Genomic DNA, 22748 nt, shown 5'->3' on the forward strand with positions numbered 1-22748 from the left:
ATTTAAGTTTGCATATTATAATGACATCATCATCATGATTACCCAGAACTCTATGGATTGTCTGTTGTTGGAAGGCTTTGGAGGAAATCCTTAAAATGTAGTAGATCCGGTTTTTAATTTGAACTTGTGCTGGAGTAGTAGCCTGGATACCAATAGCAACTTGGACCAAATTAATGTGATAAGAAATTGAGGAATCCAGTCATGAGGGCATTTTGCATTTATGTGAATGAAAAGAGGAAAAGGGAGCGATAAATGATGTTAATACAAGGGGATTTGGGAATAATGACGTGAGGATGAGAAAACTTGCGTAAAAATTGTCCAGTAGCCTAATTGGAAAAAGATTATTTTGATGGTAATGAGAATAAATTGTAAAATGCTTAACTATTCTTTAGTTGGGGCATGAAATTGCTGGTCTGTTAGACTTACTTTATGCAGTAGTCATGCCTACAAGTAGTAAACTAAAGTCATCATGTGGGGGGGGTGTCTTACACACATGAATGCTCTCGTAACGTATGTGATTTTTGTGGCTGCTATTTTCAAGATAAAAAAGAAAAGGTAATTTGACCCTTTTTTGTGGCATTTAACTAAACTATGTATTCAGAAAAATATTTATACATCTTTACTGATTAGGTAGATCCTAGTAAAAAAAAAAAATTTTTTTTGCAATGATATTAAAATTTTCAAAGACATGGCTTATTATTTTGCAGGCTCTTGTGCTAATACTTAATGTATGCGCAATCGTTAATTTTGTATTGGCGTTCAATGCTGTGCATGTCAAGTTAAAGGCACTACCGTGACTAGTGTGCTCTCTTGTACCAGTTGCACTGAACGAAACTGATAGGGCGTTTCGAAATATGTCTGTAACTTGGGTATAGTCACCAGCTTTTGTTATATCTGCCAAGTACTTGGGTACAGTCGCTTGTTTTAGATGTAAATTTATAATTTGGTTACATTTACTTGCTTTTGATATAACTGTTAACTTGGGTACAGTCACTTGTTTTGTAGTATATAACTATAATTTGGTTTGGTTACATTTACCTGCTTTGATATACTAACTGTTTACGATTTGGTTAGCCACTTGCTTTTGATGTAATTTTCTATAGCTTGGGAAAAGTCTCTTGCTTTTGATATAATTGTCTACTTGAGAAAAGTCACTTGCGTTTGATATAATTGTCTGTAATTTGGGAAAAGTCACTTGCTTTTGATATAGCTGTTAAATAATATGGGTACAATCATTTATTTGCTTTTGGAGATTCCCGTTCTTGTAATAAGTTTTATAATGTAGTTTAAAATTGATACCTTATTTAATGTGTCATCAGCTCCCAAATTCATCTACAGTTTGAAAATGTATTAAGATAATTTATTACAAGTTTTATTTTAAAGCTCACAGTAACAATAGAAAACTAGGTTTGATTTTGATTCTTATTAAGTTGCGAATATTTGGGAAGCAAAGAAAATAATACATATGAAAATGGGAAGGATTTTATCATGGAATTTGTTGTACAATAATCCACCAAAGAAAAACTATTTTTTTTTATTAATCGAAGCTTAAGTGGTACATTATAAAAGTATGGTCGCATTCATATTGTACATTTTATCTTGAAAAGCAACATCACTGCAAAACACGACTGTAAATAATTTATATATATATATATATATATATATATATATATATATATATATATATAATTTTATTTATTTATTAGATATTGTTGGTTTGACTTGAAACTAGTAAGTTTAGAATGAACATTTAAAATTATTCTTTCCTTATTCAGCTATGAAACTTTTTAATTCCCCTTCTCTAGAGAGAGAGAGAGAGAAGAGAGAGAGAGAGAGAGAGAGAGAGAGAGAGAGAGAATCATGTAGACTTCACACACAGGTACTTTGAATGACAAAACAGCTGCAGCTGGCGATCGCCGGGCTTCATTCAGAATCATTTTATAATCTTAATAATTAATAGTAGTGGTGACGCACATCCGAAATCGATTCAGTGGACATTGTAATTAGCATAGCTAATATGTAATTTCCTTAATTCGGCGTTGTTAATTAAGTTTATCTCCGGGTTTGGCTGTCAACTTAGAAATTCAATTTTGAAGGTAGTCGCCACACGTAGTAGGTCCTACAGTGTACAGTATCGAGGCTTTTTTGAAGTTGGAGGAATTGCTCCTCGTCTGTGTTTCCTGCCCACAGTCCTATAGTTCCAGGTGCTTCGTAACTTGCTAATTAAATCACAAGTTGTAATTGGCGTTGTTAATCCTTCGGGAACTAGGAATGATAGCAGCATGAACTTGAGTGTGAACAGTTGGTTCCGTAAAAGTTTATTTATTTATTTATCTATTTATTTTTTTACCTTCTACTGGTAGGTCAGGCATTAGGTAAGATGGTAATTAACTGCTAATTAATATTCATATAATGGGTTGACAGTTATGAGTTTTACTAACCAACTGTTATTATTATTATTATTATTATTATTGCCTATAAACTTACGTGTCTGTTTAGTAGTTTGCCTTACTCAATTAGGTCGTATGTTGTAGGACTTACATGTAACCGTACTGTATAAATTTTGAGTCATTTTTGTTAACCAGGCACGTTTTTTCTATATAAAAATAAACTTTGCACAAGTTGTCAGAACACTTGTTACTTGTTCTGAGAGAGAGAGAGAGAGAGAGAGAGAGAGAGAGAGAGAGAGAGAGAGAGAGAGAGAGAACGAAGCCTTCCCGGTCTGTCACTATATTTATCCACTTGTACATTGAAAAGGAAGAGGTGCTGTAGGCTTCACTTACCATCTCCCGGTGATGATGGAGGATGTCATTGTTATTAATCTCTCTCTCTCTCCTTCTCTCTCTCTCTCTCTCTCTCTCGTTGGATGAGTGTGTTAATAGTTTTAATAGGGGTTGATTTATCACTTTAGTGATGATAATTTTTATGTTTAATAAGAGGCTTCTGAATATTAAGGTCCTTGGATGGAAACTAGAGCTGAAGAGATACATCACATCTCATTGCGGGATCTTCTTCACTTGGAATAAACTGCCACCAGAAGTTGTAAACAACAACAGTGTGGAAAAGTTTAAAAGAAAGCTAGATAAAATCATTAGGACACTGTGAATGAACAGTAAAACCTGCTTCTAGAGATAAGTGAGCATATGATGTCTCCTCGGATGGACTAACAAGTCTTTGATCCCGTAGGGGGCTAGTGCTGTCAGTGCACCTCATGCGGTGCACTGTAGGCATTACTTTAGGTTCTTTTCAGCGTGTCTTCGGCCCTCAGCTGCAACCCCTTTCGTTCCTTTTACTTTATCTCCTTTCATATTCTTTCTTCCATCTTACTTTCCACCCTCTCATAACAATTGATTCATAGTGCAACTGCTTTGAGGTTTTCCTCCTGTTTCACCTTTCAAACTTTTTATACTGTCAGTTTCCGTTTCAGCGCTGAATGACCTTATAGGTCCCAGTGCTTGGCTGTTTTACCTAAATTCTATATTCAATTAAATTCAACAAGTCTTTAAGACATCCTAATCCTTGCAACTCCTTACTCCTCCGGTTTCTCCACAGGACCAGCGCATCTCAAAACGTATCTGAGGCTGTAGTTGTCTTTAAAGCATTTGTTGGTTGATTCATGGAAACACTCTTGCTGTGGGAGGTGTGCTTATAAGTCGTAACTGAGTCACAAAGAGTTTATATTTTTTTTATTGTTTTTATTCGTTAATGTTTCTTTGCAAAATTATATGGAACACTTCGTTATTGTAGCAACACTTTCCTTGTATTGTGTTTAATAAGTGTTTGTTATTACTTCAATGTAATATCTGTGGAATTCATTATACGAAAAAAGTTCATGTTCACGGAAGTTTGATCGAGCTAGTCCGTGTTCGCTTTGAACTTAATTCACAATGGTTTTTTTTTTCTTTCGCCAAGAATAAGAATCAATAATGAGCTGTTGCGAATTCCAAAGGAGAGAGAGAGCGGTTTCTGAAAGAATCTATTATTATTTCGCAAGGGGAAAAAAAAAAGAATAAGCTTTTGACAATTCCAGTAGAGAGAGAGAGAGAGAGAGAGCATCCTTTTATCCATCCAGGTCATCTCCTTCTTAAATTTTCGATTGCCGCGGCTCAATCAATAAGAGAGGACGTCAGGTGGTGCCTCCTTCAGGAGGACTTTTCTGAAGGCTCTTTGGCATCGTTGGCCTCATGGCCTGGATGCACCTTTGTCTTTTCGACATGAGCAGTCTGGTCGTTGGACTTAATTTGTTTTAGCTAAAACGTTATTCAGATAATATTTTCGGGAATGTTTGAATAGGTCCTATGAGGACCAAGTAATGTGAGTAGCTTAGTAAACTTTTTATGTATGTAGCAGTGGTGACTTTTATCCTCTGATGATGATATATACGTTTATGTATGATTGAAATTACAATTACACGTTATTTATTTATTTATATATATATATTTTACTATAAGCCAATGCCCCCGTCATAGGGGAGAGAATAACGTTTGTGGCTTTGATGCAATTCTGTATAAATTATTACGTATTGTTTTACTTATTTTTTTGACGATCAGTTATTGGGGTATATGAATATTTAAATCATTTATTTCTTCCTTCGGGTTTTATTTTAAAAGCTACTCTTTACTCGTTCATCTGATGAAATAGTTGTGTTTAAATGACAGATTGTAGATAATATACGTTTAAGTTCTCAATACACTATTCTTCATCAGCTTCGAATTAAAATATTTCCAACTGTCCCGTCTCTCGAAATTCCAAAACATGGAGGGGCCCAGAAGAAGCGGGGGGGGGGGGGTTAAAAAGAATGCTTGAAAGTGTCTCTTGTTGCAGTAGCTGTAAAACCCATTTAGCCAAACCTTGATTGTATTGAATTCCGGTGGACGTGAAACTACTGCAGGAATTGTCGCTCCCGTTTTCTCACACTTCGCTCCCACCTGAAGATTTTCGGGATTTTTTTTTTTTCTTTTTTTTTTTTGTGCTGGTTCGAGTGATTTTGCTTCTGAGGTAAATAAATCACATTCTGCTTCTTCTCCGAGTCGTAGTTTTTTATTTTTTATTTATTGATTTTTAGGAATATTGGGTAACTTGCTCTCGATTTTTTTTTTTTTTTTTTTGGGGGGGGGGGGGGGGGGGGGGGGTGGGGCGAATAAGAGAGCCAAAAAGAAAAAGAGGTGGTTATATATTTTCGTGGGTTCAGTCTTTATACTGTATGTTGCAGGTAAATTATTGGTTTTATAATTTACTGATTGTGATGAGTTTATAAAATGAACTTTGATGTTACTATAAGTGATTGGAATGAGTTTAAAAATAAGTTTAAATGTTTATATAAGTGATTGCGATTAGTTTAAAAACTGAATTTTTTATATGTTGCTCTCAGTTATTTTGATTAGTTTTAAAATAAAAGGAATTTAGATTTCGTTGCGACTGATTGTGATTATTTTTACAAAATTAATTTAAACTTGCTGTCCTTCGGTTATAAGTTAATACAAACTTTTATTTATTTTTTTATATATTAATTCGTTTATTTATATGAGTAAATCAAGTATGAGTGAAACTAGTTTCTTTCTACTGATAACTTCTTTCTCTCTCCTCTCTCTCTCTCTCTCTCTCTCTCTCTCTCTCTCTCTCTCTCTCGTAGTAGTAGTAGTAGTAGTAGTAGTAGTAGTAGTAGTAGTAGTAGCCATCTTGCTTGGTGAGACGTACCCGCGTGAAGTCAGATTAATCAACAGATATCACAAGTTTAACATACGACTAGAATTTGAGAAATATCTAGAAGTGTTCGTGAACTATCGGTGATAAGATTAGTGTGAAAATAGTAGGATAAAGCGTCTTCTAAGTTAGTTTATCAAGTGTAATACTATAAATCGGAACAAGATGGCAGTAAGTTCCAACTGCGGGAAGAGGTGGCGTAATTTGGCGTGTTTAGCAAATTCGCAATACGATGAGGTAGCAGGAAGGGAACTGGCATTTCTCATCTATGAAATCAGCAACAGTCCTAACCAAAAAGATACAAAAGCATTCATAGATATATTAGAAGGATATAATCCTTCAAACTGGAACAAATCTAATGAAAACATCTTGAAAATAATTGAAGAAGTTCCAAATAAAATCCAAGTGGTCAAGAGACTCATAAAGAAAATATACATAAACCAACATATTCCGACAAAGAAATGAATAAGGTGAATCTTGTGAATATCCTAATTGATGCATTAGGAAAAAAGAATGCCAAAAGCATGCAAACTGTGTAAGGTTTGGTATAGCATAGTCAATCCACAAAACCTAATCAGAAAATGTGCTGCATGCAACATTCCGACCCATCCACAGTGTGCTGAGGTAATACAAGATTTGAGAAAAGATACAAGAATTTTTTGTTCAACATGTCTATCATGGATAGACAATGTTATTAAATCAAGATTGAATGTACAAATAGTTGAGGATGAAGAGAAGAGGAAGAGGAAGAAGAAGAAGAAAAAGAAGAAGAGGAAACGGAAGAGAAGTAAACAAAATGAAATGACAGAAAAAATAAGGAAAACAAAGAACAAGATAAAAGTATGGATGCAGAGATACTCATTGATACTACATATGAGGCAATAAACAAGCAGCATACCTACGAAGAAATAAATTACGATATGACAACAGAAAAGCAAATCCCGAAGAGGCTCTACCCAGATCTACACAATGACGGGAAAGAGGAAAAATAGACAAGAAAGACAAAATCTGCAACCTTTTGAAAAGAGGGAATTGCAGATTTGGAGAAAGATGTTACTACAAACATCCTAAGATATGTCAAAACTATGAAATATATGGTAAATGTGCATACTTAGATGGATATGGGGATGATTGCAGAGATCTGCATCCAAAAATATGTAAAAACCTAAAAGAAGGAAAAGGATGTAAGTTCGACAAAAAATGCAAATATATGCACCCTGTAGCCATGAATCATAATCAAATAAATAACCAACCAAGTAATAAAATCCAAAATAAGAAAGAAACAAATAAAGAGAGAAATCAAGAATATCAGGTAAAAGAGAAAAGCAAACCACCAATGAGATATGCAGAGGTGTCAGCAAAAAAATTCAAAGCATCAGCTCCGAAATTCTACTCAAGAGATAATAACTGTATTTATTATGCAAGAGGATATTGCAGAAACGGAGAAAATTGCAGATTCAGACACAAAATGAATAATTATGATGAAGGAAGATCAAATATTATGGAAAAGTTGGATTTTTTAATGTCAGAATTTCTGGAAATGAAAAAAAGAACAACATACCAGAACAGAAAGAGGACATGGGAAATCCTTATTACTACCATTATTAAATGAAAGGAGAAACACGCAAACCATCATAGTGATGAATGCGCAGGGTTTAGTTACGAGTAACTCAAAAGAAAAATAGAGTACTTAGAAGAATAACCCAAAATGAAAAGAAAATAGATATAATGAATATTAAGTGAAACCTGGTATTTCCAAAAGAGACTGGGAATGCATGATCAAAATAAAAGGGTTCCAAACTTATAGATCAGATAGAAAAAATAGGAATCAAGGGGGAACCGCAAGTATATGGGAAAGACAAAAAACAACAAGGAAAAATATATGAGAAATATAGTAACTCAGAATGTGAACTAATAGCGGTAGAATTTGAATCTGAAAAATTGATGAACATAGTAATATATAGACCTCCTAATACTAAAGAGTTTGACTTAATAATTGAAAAATTGGATGATATATGTAGAAATCACAAGGACTGGACTATTCTCCTATCTGGTGACTTCAACTTTCCTTTCGTAGAATGGAAAGAACGAATAGGAGATTGTGGTTGTACTTATACATATAAAAAAGAGAGTAATAGTAGTGCAGAAGATAGAGGCAATTTGAAACTATAGATATGCTACTAGAATACAACATTCAACAAATAAATCACCTGCCAACAAGAAAGGAAAATACTTTAGACCTAGTATTTGTGAACGAGATGAATTATGTTAAAGAAGTAATAGTTTGGAATGCGAGTATTTCAGACCATAATGTCATAGTAATTAAAACAGTTTCATTCCAAAGCAAGTGAAAAGATAGAGATAAGCAAGAAATGAAAAAGTGGGAAGGATATGGAAAATACAACTTCTACAGTAAAAATATAAAATGGTCAGAAATTAATGAAGAATTAAACAAAGATTGGGATAACATTTTCGTAAGTGATGACATAAGGGTAAATACGGAGATATTATATAAATATTGGAGAAAATAGTGGAAAAATATATACCGAAGAAGAAAAGTAAAACATCATTCATGCATACCAAGAGACAGAAGGATCTTGTTCCAGAAAATCAGAAAGTGAAAAAAAGGTCTTGCAAAAGAAAAAAAATGCATGGAAAGTTATAGAACTAAAAAGTAAGATAGAAAATGCAGAACAAAAGATTATACAATCAAAAGAAAATGAAAAACGGGACTTGGAAGAAAAAACCCTATTAAATATCAAGCAAAACCCCAAACTATTATACTCATATGCGAAGAAGATGAATAAAAAAGAATAGAAAATAGGCCCTCTGAGAATTGAAGGGAGATTAACGAATGAAAAAAAGAAATTTGCAAACATACTGGCAGAACGATATAAGAGAGAATTCACCCCTAGAATAGATAATGAAGATAATGATATAGAAGTAAGGGACGAAATAGTGAATATTTAGCTGACATAGAAATTAATGAAGCTGATATTGTGCAGGCAATTAATGAAATTAAAAATGGAGCTGCTGCAGGGCCGGATGGAGTCCCTGCTATTTTGTTAAAGAAAGTAGTTCATTCTATCGCAAAGCCACTTGCAATATTATTAAGACAAAGTGTAGATACAGGCAAGATTTATGATGAGCACAAATTAGCATATATCACCCCTACTTTCAAAAGTGGATCAAGACTAGAGGCAAGTAATTATAGGCCTGTGAGTCTAACATCACATATTATGAAAGTGTATGAAAGGGTAATGAAGAAAAATATTATGAAACATTTAATAAAAAATAATTTATTTAATATAGGACAACACGGTTTCGTACCCGGAAAAAGTACACAAACCCAACTGTTAGTCCACCGTGAGAACATATTCAAAAATATGAAAAGCGGAAATGAAACAGATGTGGTTTATCTAGACTTTGCAAAAGCTTTTGACAAAGTAGACCATAATATATTAGCAAAGAAAATTAGAAAACACAATATCGTAGATAAAGTAGGAAAGCTAGGTTAAAAGAATTTTTACACAACAGAAAACAGATAGTTATTGCAAACGATGAGAAATCGGATGAAACCAAGGTAATATCCGGTGTGCCACAAGGTACGGTGCTAGCTGCAATATTGTATGTTATTATGATTGAAGACATAGACAGTAATGTTAAGGATTCGGTAGTGAGTAGTTTCGCTGATGACACAAGAATAAGTAGAGAAATTACTTGTGATGAAGATAGGAACGCTCTACAAAGAGACCTTAACAAAGTATATGATTGGGCAGAGGTAAATAGGATGGTATTTAACTCTGATAAATTTGAATCAATAAATTATGGAGACAGAGAAGAAAGCTATATGCATATAGGGACCTAATAATGAGACATCACAAATAAGGAAGCAGTTAAAGACCTTGGTGTGATGATGAATAGGAACAGTTATGCAATGATCAAATAGCAATTCTGTTGGCAAAATGTAAAGCAAAAATGGGAATGTTGTTACGGCACTTCAAAACAAGAAAAGCTGAACACATGATTATGCTTTATAAAACATATGTTCGTAGTCCACTTGAATATTGCAATATGATATGGTACCCACACTATCAAAAGGATATTGCACAAATAGAGAGTGTACAAAGGTCCTTTACAGCTAGAATAGAAGAAGTTAAGGACCTAGACTACTGGGAAAGACTACAATCCTTAAAATTATATAATCTAGAAAGAAGAGAACGCTACATGATAATTCAGGCATGGAAACAGATAGAAGAATAACAGAAAATATCATGGAACTAAAAATATCAGAAAGAGCAAGCAGAGGTAGATTAATAGTGCCCAAAACTATACCAGGAAAAATAAGGAAAGCACACAGGACATTAATCCACTACGCACCAGCATCGATAATGCAGCGTCTATTCAATGCGTTGCCAGCTCATCTGAGGAATATATCAGGAGTGAGCGTAGATGTGTTTAAGAATAAGCTCGACAAATATCTAAACTGCATCCCAGACCATCCAAGATTGGAAGATGCAAAATATACCGGAAGATGTTACTACAGCAACTCTCTGGTAGACATTAGAAGGCGCCTCACACTGAGGGACCCTGGGGCAACCCGAACGAACTGTAAGGTCTGTAAGGTAAGGTAAGGTCCTCTCTCTCCTCTCTTCTCTCAATCCTCCGGCTCTCTCTCTAACTCTCTCTCTCTCTCTTCTCCTCTCTCTCTCTCTCTCTCTCAGAGATCACAAGGTACGTTGCTCAAACGTAAAAGAAAAAGAAAAAAATGGTTAAATTCGTTTCCCATAATAAATGGTCGGGGTTCGTCCCCAGAGAGGTTCCCTGTCACGGTCTACCACCACCACCACCACTACTACCACCACTACCACCAGTATCTTCTTGTTCAGCCGCGTTGCAATTGCTTGTAGGTGTAGCGGTAGACACTGTCGTGTTCATCTCCGCGTGTCCAAGAGTTCCCTGTTGTTTTCGGTTTGGGGGTCTCGTTCAGTTTTTCTTTTGCTTGCTCTAATTGCTATAGTAATGACTATAGAACTATAGGTTTCCCGAGGGAATGCCGTTGTACCGTTGTCATTGAAGAGGTATCGATTTCACAGGCTTTCTCGTTCCTCCAAATCAGTCCTGTTTTTCCAAGGTACTCTATTCTTTGTTCGACTATGACAGAAGACACTTGATGTCTGTCTTTTCCCTGGAGGACGGGAGGAAATGTCTTTACTTGTGAAGACTTAAAATTTTCGTCTTCAACTAACAGAAACTTCGATTCGTTCTTTTCATTATGGGTCGTCTTGTGTCAGGGTTAGAGGTCAAGTAAAGAAAGGGAAATGAACTCGGTCAACAAGGAATTATTTGAGGTTAACAGACGATAGCACTTCTGTATTGTCACTCGTATCTGCATCATTTGAATTATGTAGTTAACAGCTTTTCTTGGGAAAAAAAGTTCTCTCTCTCTCTCTCTCTCTCTCACAGCATGAAAGAAGGTCATGATTCATGACAACCTGTGTCAGATGACGTAAACAATTGTCTGTTATTCTTGCTATTTGATGGGGAATTTAAAACAAATTATCGGAACTTATAGATACTCTGGCTTCTGATACTGAGTTGAAAGCGGTACCATATTGGAATTATGTAATGCCGATTGTGGTTGGATGGTTGACACTGCAGGTTATGCAGCCTAAGGCATGGTGGAGATGAATGATAGAAGCCCTCGTGAGATATGCAATTAATTCTCTTTGTTAAAAGGTATTAATTGAAAGACGGTATGGCAGAAGAAGACTAGTGTGTAGTGTGAGCCAAGTAGTACTGTGGTTGTTTTTATTATGGTTTTATCATGAGTCATGAAAGGTTATGGAAAATGCTGTATTGAAGGGAGTTTGTTTTTCATTCTCCAGATGTTTGGGGGGGGGGGGGGGGGGGGGGGGGGGCGGCAAAACTGCAGACTACCGCGGGGGTCAAAGCAGTCTCTGCACGAGTATAATGTTTAATCTTGAAGTTTGGACGCGGGCAGTTAATGAAAAGGATCGGCTACTAGTGTTGCTAACTGTGGAAAAAAAGTACTTATGCTGGGTGATCTGTTGAGGGATATTAGTATTAATCGAGAGAGCTGATTTGTGGTGAGGTAGATTTTGTTTTGATAGGGGAACATGAAAGATATGATTATAGTAAGGATAAAAAAACAATACTCCTGTAAGGAAGTCCGTGGGAAATTTCATTTGTTGAAAAACAAATATAAAAATAAATAAGGAAGAATAGCATAAACATTTAAGTAGTTATGAGTTTGGGACCAAGGCTTTCTGGAAAAATAAAAATAGTGTCGGTAGCTCATTTGTCAAACGTAATGTTATTCTGATACCTCTTTTTAGTCAAGCTTTATTTTTTCTTTAGTTAACGTCTTTTGGAATGATTGTTCCGGTTACTTAGAAGTTATTTACAAACAGTGTGTGAGAGTTTAGGCTTAATATGAAATAAAGAACTTTTGGATTAAGAGATTAGTTGAAGTGGCTATTCAGAATCCTACACTCGAGTTCCCTATTAGGCGTCTTTTGATTATTTAACCACAAACGACATTGGTTACATAAAACAGTTATTTGATAGCTTTACCAAACACAATACAATTGTTTAATCACATAACCCAACATATGATACAGTTATTTAACTATGTCACGTAACTTAAGATACTAGTTATTTAATTACATCACCTGACTTAAGATACAGTTAATAATTACACTACCAAAAACGATACAGTTAGTTATTTGATCACATTACCGAACACGATACAATTATTTGATTACATTACAAAGATCAAAACTGTATGCCTCTCGGCTTTTGTAGAGTAACACGCCCAGATATACATTACCAAAATTACCACAGATCACGTTTAAGGGGCAAAATCAAAACAGCTAATTTGAGGTCGGTGTTAAAAAAAAAAAAAATAAATTGTTTTGTTTTGTTTTGATGTTTTGTTGTGACTTTAGTCAGGCCGTCGTATTTTGACTCTGTGGAATTGGGGAATGTCACAATGCTAAGGATGTCATCTTAGCTTACAAGTCGAGTAGTTTATCACGGCCTCTTTCAGTTGGGAGAGGAAAAAGAAGGAAGTGAGTTGGTTGGTCTTATTTAAGACGAGGTTCATTGATGGTAATGAACAGGTATAATATAGAGATTATTAAGTCAAACTATCGGTGTAACAGTGATTTTTCTGTTAGTATAAAGAAGTATGCTATATATATATATATATATATATATATTATATATATATATATATATATATATATATATATATATATATATATAGTCCGTGAGAGAGAGAAGAGAGAGAGAGAGAAGAGCAGAGAGAGAGAGAGAGAGAGAGAGAGCAAAGTGTGCAAGTTAAGTAAGCAACATTTTGTCAAACTATCGGAGTAACAGTGGTTTTTCAGTTAGCATTTTTATATCATATATATATATATATATATATATATATATATATATATATATAGTATATACGTATGAGAGAAGGAGAGAGAGAGAGAGCAAAGTGTGCGAGTTAGGTAAGCAACATAAGCAAATATCACGCCTCGATCTATTCACGGAGTCTCTCACGGCCAAAGTGCAAGCGCACATTACCTAACGGGATCCAGTAAAGTAAAAGGGGTCGCCGAGAGAGAGAGAGAGAGAGAGAGAGAGAGAGAGAGAACCAGTTGAGGGGGTGGACTAAATACATCAGGTACGGAATTATTTAACAGCCCCTCCCCTCCCCTTCCCCCCCCCTTTGTCTTGCAGGATCCTGGTGGCACTGACCTTTGACCTTAACCCCCCCCCCTCACCTCCCTCCCTCATTGGTATTTTCAGAGCCAAGTGTCAAGGGGTCGTGCTTTAACTGCTCTAAACCATTGTGCCGAATCATTTATAGTTGGGGGAATTTTATGTATTGATGCAGAGAGAGAGAGAGAGAGGTGGGCCCTTTGGTATATTGATGGCTGATGGAGAGGGAGGCCATTGATTAGCCTGCCCCCCATGTACTTTCCTCTCTCTCTCTCTCTCTCTCTCTCTCAGTTGGTAACTGCTGCCGTTAATATTTGGCTTTGATTTTCCGATTGTGTGTGTTTTTTTTTTCTCTCTCTATCAAGGAGTGGGGGAGAGGTCACCATTAGAAATGCTTTGTTTTATTCTCTCATTTATTGTGACCAGTTGTCCTGTTAACTATTTATATATATATATATATATATATCTATATATATATATATATATTATATATTGTATAATTTGGGTGTGAGGGGGTATTCTGTTGCCATGAAACTTATCTGCTTTTGGGCATCGTTGGTGCAAGAGTCCGAATCCTGTGATAGAAGTGGGTGAAGTCATTGTGAAGTCATTACCCCGGGAAGGAATAGCTTAGTGAGTCCATTGAGGTGCAGCTCGTCATTGCCAGCAATCGCCTTCATAGATTCCTTTGTTAAATTTAGGGATTATATTCCTAAATCTAAATATATTTTTGTATTAAATAGAGGAATAATATTCAGTGTTTTGTGATTTTTTAAAAGCTTTTTTTTTATTATCTTGTTTATATTTATAGCGTTGACAATTTAACTGTGAACATTTTATGGGTTTCCATCGATGCTGTGAAATATCAATATTTATGGTAATTCCATCGACACTTTAAAGTCAATGATCGAGAAAATTATTTAGGTTTTCCAAATACAGTTATATCAGATCTGCGCAAAGGATATATACCTCAGTGTCTTACGTATAGCTTTACATAACTATTTCATGTGCTTAGTCTCTTAACTAAATCAGAAAAAAAGAAGTTGTATAATTCCTCTTGTAGGATAGAATATTATCATAAATTCCCTGAAGGTTCCTCCCTGAAACGATTCCTTAGACAGATAAAAGAACTTTAATTTAACGTATAATTAGAATTGTAGATCTCCAGAAACCTCCCTCGTTAGCTGGTTTGAATTAAGTGCCGGTATAATGTTCCCAAGGTTTTATTTTTATATTTTTAGATTGGAGTACGTGTCGAATCGAGCCCAGTCATTGAGTGTAGATGTTTGCATCACTTGTGGTATGTATTTTTTTTTTTTAAACTGAGTGGTAAGTTCGTCCAGGAAACACGGAAAAAGAAAGAGAGCTTGATTGTAGTTGTTTACAATCATTGGGTTGAACTAGAGGGTAGTGAAATTGGTTGGAACTCCAAAGATTTGGGCCTGTTCGTATTTGCATTAAATCCCAATTTGCCTCTGATAATCTACTTCTTCTTCTTCTTCTTCTTCTTCATTTGATATACCTTCTTCTTCTTCTTCTTCTTCTTCTTCTTCTTCTTCTTCATTTGATATACCTTTCGTAAGATCCTGTAATTAGGGAACATGACTAGTCTAGATTTCACCATACCTGATGTAACATCATGAAGTCCCGGAGGGGTAGCAGCTCAGTCTATTTATGCAAATACGTAGGATTATGAGCAAAGTATGTTTTTGGCTTAAAGGCTACATTAATCATTTTGACCATCGGTCATTTCCCAACTAACGATTTCGTAATCAAGACTTGAATGCCTTATGAGGTTGAGACACCATAGACCGAGGCTGTCTTCTTGCATATAGTCAATAACAAAGACCATAGACCTAATTCTTTGTCGTATAAACTTTGTTTGCCAATAGATCATTTTGATTTTCAAGAGCTCTGTTTTTCTTACAAATGCGTCTACAGTGAAAACAGAGAATTGGTAGCATCTGGTGGCAGAATATTGAACTGATTGATTACTTTGGTTACACTCCTCAGAATATGAAAATAGCTACTTAGTACGTCAAAAGATAAGATTTGTTACGTCTTACTTCATGAAGCGAAGAAGTTACGTAACCTAATGCTGTTCAGAAGTATCCTTTGTTGGAGCCTAGGCCTAAGTCTAGGGAAGTGTATAGTCATAAACTTTAAGTTACGCACTTCCGTTGTAGAAAGTTGTTGACCGGGAGTAACACACACATTCAGTTCATCGTACTTCGTAACATTCAAGTGTCAGGCCTATGTTTATTCCATGCTTAATTTACAGGCCTATGCTTATTCCTTGCTTAATTAAACTTTTGCATTTTGCTGGTAGATGATTGCTCTTGCTTACAGAGTCAGTGCTCTGGTGTTTCAACGAAACTATTCCTAAACGTCCTAGTAATTTAGGTGATTAGGGCTACACGTAAAGAGATGATTTCAAAACAAACATCTCGAACCATTTCCAGCTCTTTCTAGTGCGGGTCAGTTATTCCTTTACCATCATCCGAATAATGAATAGTCTTTTGCGTACTGTAATTTATATGTCTTGTGTAGGCCTAATGGCTGGGTAGCACATCACGTGTCTTAACTACCTTACTCAGAGGAGCGTCTGGGTACGCATTCTTTACCCTATCAACGAATCGGGGCTGGTATTCAACAGTTGATCGTCTCGGATGCAATACGAAGCCGGTGGAGTGTTTTTTATTGTTGTCACGAAATCATTCCCTTGGTCGGTCTCTTTCACGTTGTAGATCTGTTACTTTTGTCTGTGTTAAAATGATTTGACGGCGACTCTCCGTTCTTACTTTATTTAGTGGTAGTGTCGAAGTTACATACCTTTATTGGTACTAATATCTTGGCGATGTACGCCCATGCTGTATAACATTTTTTTTTTTTTCACAGTTAATTCGTTTTGTTTGAACACATTACCGCTTGGAGATGGCTGGCATTTTTTTTTTTATCGATTTATATATTCAAATCATTTATGTTTGTGCGGGTTCTTTTTTTTTGCATAGCTATGCGAAAACCTTCAGTCACATATCTTCATTGGTACTAATATCTTGGCGATGTACGCCCATGCTGTATAGCATTATTTTTTTCACAGTTAATTCGTTTTGTTTGAACACTTTACTGCTTTGAGATGGCTGGCCAATTATTTTTTTTTATCGAATTTATATATTCACATCATTATATTGTAGTGCGTCAAGACATTCGTTATTATTATTTTTAACTTGTCTACCATGCCATCAGAACAATTGTAACAGTATTTGTATATAGTATTTATATTACATTAGAATAGTTGGAGTGTTCATTTAAACTAATGAATTTAAAATTAGCTGATCAAACAACTTGGACACTTAGGCAGTATTTGATATATAGCTCTTTTTAATCGTGCTTGTTAGAGAGAGAGAGAGAGAGAGAGAGAGAGAGAGAGAGAGAGATGTAGGATTTCGAGACCTATTCCATATCTTGTAGACATCACACCCTCGAAAGTATAAAGCAATCCACAATCGTCTCGATACTTATTTCTGTTCTTAACAAAAGCATTTATAAGTGGGCCAGTAAACTTATTACTCCCACCAGTATTATCCTTATATTGCCACAGATATTCCCACTAGCATTATCCTGGTATTGGCAGGCTTTCTCCCAAAGAAAATATCACCATTGGTCTCTCTTGCGTCTGGATGTGATGACATTGTCAGAGATTTCTTTTTATCGCATTTCCTCTTTGGAGGGTCGCTCCTTCTCCAATCAGTCGGCTGCCGGTCCTCTTCCGTGGGATCTTCTGCCTTCTCTTAATTGAACTTCCTTTAGTAGGATATATATATATATATATATATATACTATATATATAATATATATACACACATACATACATACATACGCATACAAACTTCTGCAATACCGAGCAAGAAGCAGGATATAAAACACATGTAAAATGCAGTTACAGTTTTATATTTAGATATAAGCGACAATGTAATAACAGTGAATGAAAGACGTTGCAGCGATGTGAATGTATATATATATATATATATATATATATATATATATATATATATATATATATATAATATTCGTAGCGCTGCAACGTCTTTCATTCACTGTTATTAAACCACAATTGTCGTTTAATATCCAGTATATAAGACTAATTGCATTTATATGTGTTTGCAATCCTGTTTCTTGCTCGGTATTGTAGAAGTACTTAATCCAATATGTGGCTGAGCTATTTGTGCGCAACCGGACGTGACTCTATGTTGTCGTACACATGAAAGTGGCAATTTTCTTCGGAGGGAGTGAAGTTTCGTGCTATTGAGGGGGTGGGTTGTGTTGGTGGTTTTTGGGTGGATGGGTGTCGAATGCCGACCTCCATTTCCGATCATAGGGTCGGTCGAGTAAATGAGGAAAGATCGACGTGTTTCGTGATGTCCACACACACACACACACACACACACACACACACACACGTCATAATATTGTTTGGGGAAAGTGGTTGTGTTATCATCATCAGCAATTATTGGAATTATTTTACCTGCAGTTAGGAGTATTATCTATGTTTGTTTAGGCAGCACTATAACTATTTTTTTCGCTTCAGGTCTGTCGTTATGTTATTTTTTTTTATAATTCTTTTTCAAATCCAGGTAACGTTTATATATCTCTGGCAGATTTGGCGTAAACAGGAAGGTCCCCCCTGCCACAATATACTGGATGTTGGCCGCTTGCTTTGAAAGTTATTGTACTAGGCTGACGTCTGATTCACTTGTCTTAGTAATGGGGTAATTTTTTTTTTTCATTTAATACGTACATTGTCAATTATTTTATTCGAAATTTGATACGATTATCTGAGGTTATTAAGTACTGTTGAGTTCGGAAGAAGTAATTGTTGTTATATTGTTTTATTAGTTTGCGTTGCCTAGAAAGAAGATGGAATTTAGCCAATTTATTTTTCTTCAGTGTTGGCATTTTCGTTTTTATATAATCGTGAGTGGCAGATATTCTTGTTTTTAATATCGTCCCCATAGGCGGGGTTATTTGTAGTTCCATGCTATGAATTCAAATCACATAGTAGAGCTGATGCTATGCAGTATGACCAATCACTAATGAGCTGCAATTACATATTAACTACGTCATGCATTTCAAATGCGACTTGGGAAACTTAGATTTTACCGAAAGCAAAAAAACTTAAATAGTTATATTATAGCAACCCACATCCTGTTGGGGGTACCTATCCTCTTTGCGTGATATTGAGAAATATGTACATATATGCCTCGACAGTCACGTTGAAGGTAATGCCGGCCAATCCGTACATTTTTTGTCCAACCTATAGAGTATATGTCTGTCTCCCTGCTCGCTGCTGGTGCCTCTGCTTCTGCTTCTGCTTGAACAATCCAGTGCTGCTAAAGGGGCAACACGCTTTCATGCACCCAGCAAGACCGAGATTCGTTTTAAAGTCATCGACGGCTGTTGTTGTGGTAGTGATGTTTCCTTCCGTCCGTTTGACCGCTCTTCCTGTCCTGTTTCTTGTAGAAGGACTCCTTAGTGTCCTGCCACGTCAGGAAGTCCTCGATTAGATGTTTTGTGCCCCTTTTCTGTGGGCCCGGAGCGAGCGTCCGGCCACTGGCTGGCTGGCTGGCTACCTTCGGCGCTATACTCCTTAATGTTACCCCGTTTTGTGTGTTCCAGAAAGCCTCCTCCCGCTTAGGTAATGATTTTGTGCCTGGCTGGGTAAAGGGAGATGAGAAACACGTTTTGTCATTACTTTTCCCTCTCTTTTATTCTTAATACTATAGGGAGATATTTTCTCGTTTCCATATTTTGTCTTCTGTTAGTTTTCATTTCTCTCCTAGAGAGAGAGTACCTGAAACTGTAAATTGCTAATGTCTGCAGCCATCACGTAACAAAGGTCAAATTTACCTTCGGGGTCAAAAGGTCAAACGTGTTTTGACTGACACTCTCTCTCTCTTCTCTCTTCTTCCCCTCCTTGTCCTCTCTCTCTCCTCCTAATCTCACTCTCTCTCTCCCTCTTCTCCTGCTTCTCTCTCTCTCTCTCTCTCTCTCTCATGTGACGGAGCATGAAATGAATTTAGGTTTTGTGTAATGACAACGGGAGGACTCTTAATAAATACTGAAAACCATAACGGGATAAGTAACTTGTTTTCTATGTATTTCAATTACTTGTATTCTGATATGGTGAACTCCTGAACTCCTTGTTTAGTTAGGCATCCATGTATTGGTTCAGTATTAAATAGAATAAAACCAACAAACCTAATTAACCTTACCAGTAAAGCTGTCGAGACCAGGATGATCGTGGGCCATACTCTGAGAGATTTGGAGGGAAATGGGCGCAAGGAATACCGAAACCCACGGAGCCTTTTAGGAATAAGCTGTATATTTTCAGTCAAATCGAACAAAGCCATTAGATGTTACGTTACCAGAGCCCTTGAGGAAGGTACTGAAAAGATATCCCAGTTGCATCTCTGTAAGGGACTCTGAGTGAATATTAACTATTGTTTCGATACTATCTGTCAAGAGATAACATCGCTAATCTACTTTGGTTTATCAAGATTTTCTTCTAGTTTATCAAGGCTAAGCTCTTCTCATCACTGTAGTATATCAGTCGCTCTCTATAAACGCAAAGCCTACTTTATTTAACATGAAAAATAAACAAACAAGGCTTTATTTTTGTTGTATAGTAATCTTTTTGAGATGTTACTTCTTGTTACAATTTATTTAATTAATACTCTTCCTTTATCTTTCATGCTAGAAATAACGAATTCATGGGAGTGGTCAGGATGTGAAAGGAAAACAATTCTCTTTGTATTTTAGTCAGATACTCATATTTTCATCTATTTATTGTTTCGTTCATTTATGAATTCTTTTCTCGTAACTGATCTCTTTTATTTTTCTGTATTTCATCTTACTTCCTGTTACTTACTTTCAAATGAACACCGTATTCGTTGGAAGCTTGAATTTTAAGTCAGTGGCCCTCATTGGCTTTTTCAATATGAATAGGGTTCATCTTATGAATAAAAAAAAATAATACTCTTCTTTTACCTTTCATGTTAGAAAGAGCGGCGAGAATTGAGGTAGTGTCGTTGGTGTTAAGTGAAGCCCACTGATTTATTGATGGAATATCCTTGGGCGACAAGAAAAAGAGATAAATACATGTCTAGAGGAGGGATGGGTCAGTAATATCAGCAGGAGAATGTGAATGACAACGCAAGGCAGAACCTTTTTGTCAGGCACTGTATATTGCATAAGAGATTTAATAGGAGATAATTTCATTAATGTACAGGAACCTGACGAAGCGCCCTAGCGCCTGAGTGGCGTGATCGGTATGGTCTCGACCTGCCACCTCGGTGGCCGCAAGTTCGATTCTCTGGCATTATATTGAGGTGTGAGATATTTGTATTTCTGGTGAGAGAAGTTCACTCTCGACGTGGTTCGGAAGAAGTCACGTAAAACCGCTGGTCCCGTTGCTGAATATCCACTGGTTCCGTGCAATGTAAAAGCACCATACAAACCAACTGACGAAGACCTGAATGTGATTATGAATAAATTCAGTTTTCGGAAATGGAATCGGTAATGAAGAAACTGGGGATGTGTGGAGATTCCTGGAGGTGGGAAAAAGGTCGGGAAAGACGAGAGCGGAGGAATTTAACAGAGGCTCTTTACGTCATGCGACATCGGGGCCGATGATGAAACGGCGAGCTACCCTGCGGGTGTTTGAGGGATGACCTCATCGAGGTTCTTCCCTTTGGATTTCGGGATTATCTCATTGAGGTTCTCTTTGAAATTCGGGATGACCTCATTGATGTTCTTTTTGGAATTTGGGATGACCTCATTGAGGTTCTTCTCTTTGGAATTCGGGATGACCTCATTGAGGTTCTTCTCTTTGGAATTCGGGATGACCTCATTGAGGTTCTTCTCTTAGGAATTCGGGATGACCTCATTGAGGTTCTTCTCTTTGAAATTCGGGATGACCTCATCGAGGCTCTTCTCTTTGAAATTCGGAATGACCTCATTGAGGTTCTTCTCTTTGAAATTCGGGATGACCTCATCGAGGCTCTTCTCTTTGAAATTCGGAATGACCTCATCGAGGTTCTTCCCTTTGGATTTCGGGATGATCTTTAGATATTACTGAAGGTTCTTTGCAGCATCCCTTCGACCCTAGTTGCAACCCCTTTCAATCCTTTTACTGTACCTCCGTTCATATTCTTTCTTCCATCATACTTTCAACCCTCTTCTGTACACCTTGGGAACCTGTCATTCTCAGTTTTCCTTTCAGCGCTGAATGACGGCATAGGTCCGAGCTCTTCGCCTTCAGCCTAATTTGTATATTCTATTCTAAATAAGAGAATACGAGCAATCTCGAGGGTTGGGATCGAGAGTCTGATTCAGCCTAGATTTATGGAGGAACTGAAGAGCTAATGTCATCGCCAAGTTTAAAGATATAATGGAACAGTCTCTTCATTTCAGTTGGTAAATATATATCTTGTGGTGCTTATGCCAACCCTACGTGCTTCTTAACATTTGCTTCGGTTGTTAATTTCTCCGTGCCACTCATTTTTGCGGTTAATATCTGGCACCATATGGAAGGCCGTAAAGAATTCCGTCACTCATCTTAAAGCTGTAGTGGCCTAGTCGCTGAAGTGTCTGTTTCGCTGTCGTTCTGAAGGATGAGTGTTGGTGATAATTCAGTGATTTTGAAGAAAAAATGTCGTATGTTTGTTCTTATAATTAACACACACACACACACACACACATATATATATATATATATATATATATATATATATATATTATATATTTATATATATAAAGAATTTTACACTTTCCTAACCGATTGCTTCTCTTGTAGAGGATTTTGGTTTGGGACGTAACGTAACGTAACGTAAGGGAGTTTCATGTGACTACGTCACTACGAGTGTACGTGTGTGAATCAGCCTCTTATCAAGACGATCCTGTTTCTTTTCTGTTGGGAAGGTAACGGGATTATCTTGGAGCTTTATAAAAATAAATAGTTCTCTTATGTGAGTTTTGCTTCATAAAGCCTCAGTAATTACAAGCTAAAAAGGCTACCATAAATGAACTACATAGTGTAAACTGTCACAGCTGTCACACACCGTGATGATGAAGAGCTAACTCGGTCCCAGAACGCCAGGTCAAAATCGGGTCTGGCGAGGATAAAGGACCATTTGCCAATACCCGAATGATACCTTCTGAATGATTCGATTGGAAAGAAAATTGTGGGGCCAAACTTCTGCCAACTCACCGACGTCGTTAAAAGGTTCTATTGGAGTCGGGGCAAA

At 36.4% G+C, this 22748-nt stretch overlaps 1 protein-coding gene across 11 annotated transcripts in view; it reads left to right on the forward strand.

Annotated features, from left to right (window-relative positions):
* LOC135208657 (phosphatase and actin regulator 2-like) overlaps positions 1–22748 on the forward strand; it is an 862479-nt gene that overhangs the window by 494397 nt on the left and 345334 nt on the right. The window lies entirely within an intron of this gene.

Source organism: Macrobrachium nipponense, chromosome 35 (genome assembly GCF_015104395.2).
Source record: "Macrobrachium nipponense isolate FS-2020 chromosome 35, ASM1510439v2, whole genome shotgun sequence".
In the NCBI taxonomy this organism is placed as follows: Eukaryota; Metazoa; Arthropoda; class Malacostraca; order Decapoda; family Palaemonidae; genus Macrobrachium; species Macrobrachium nipponense.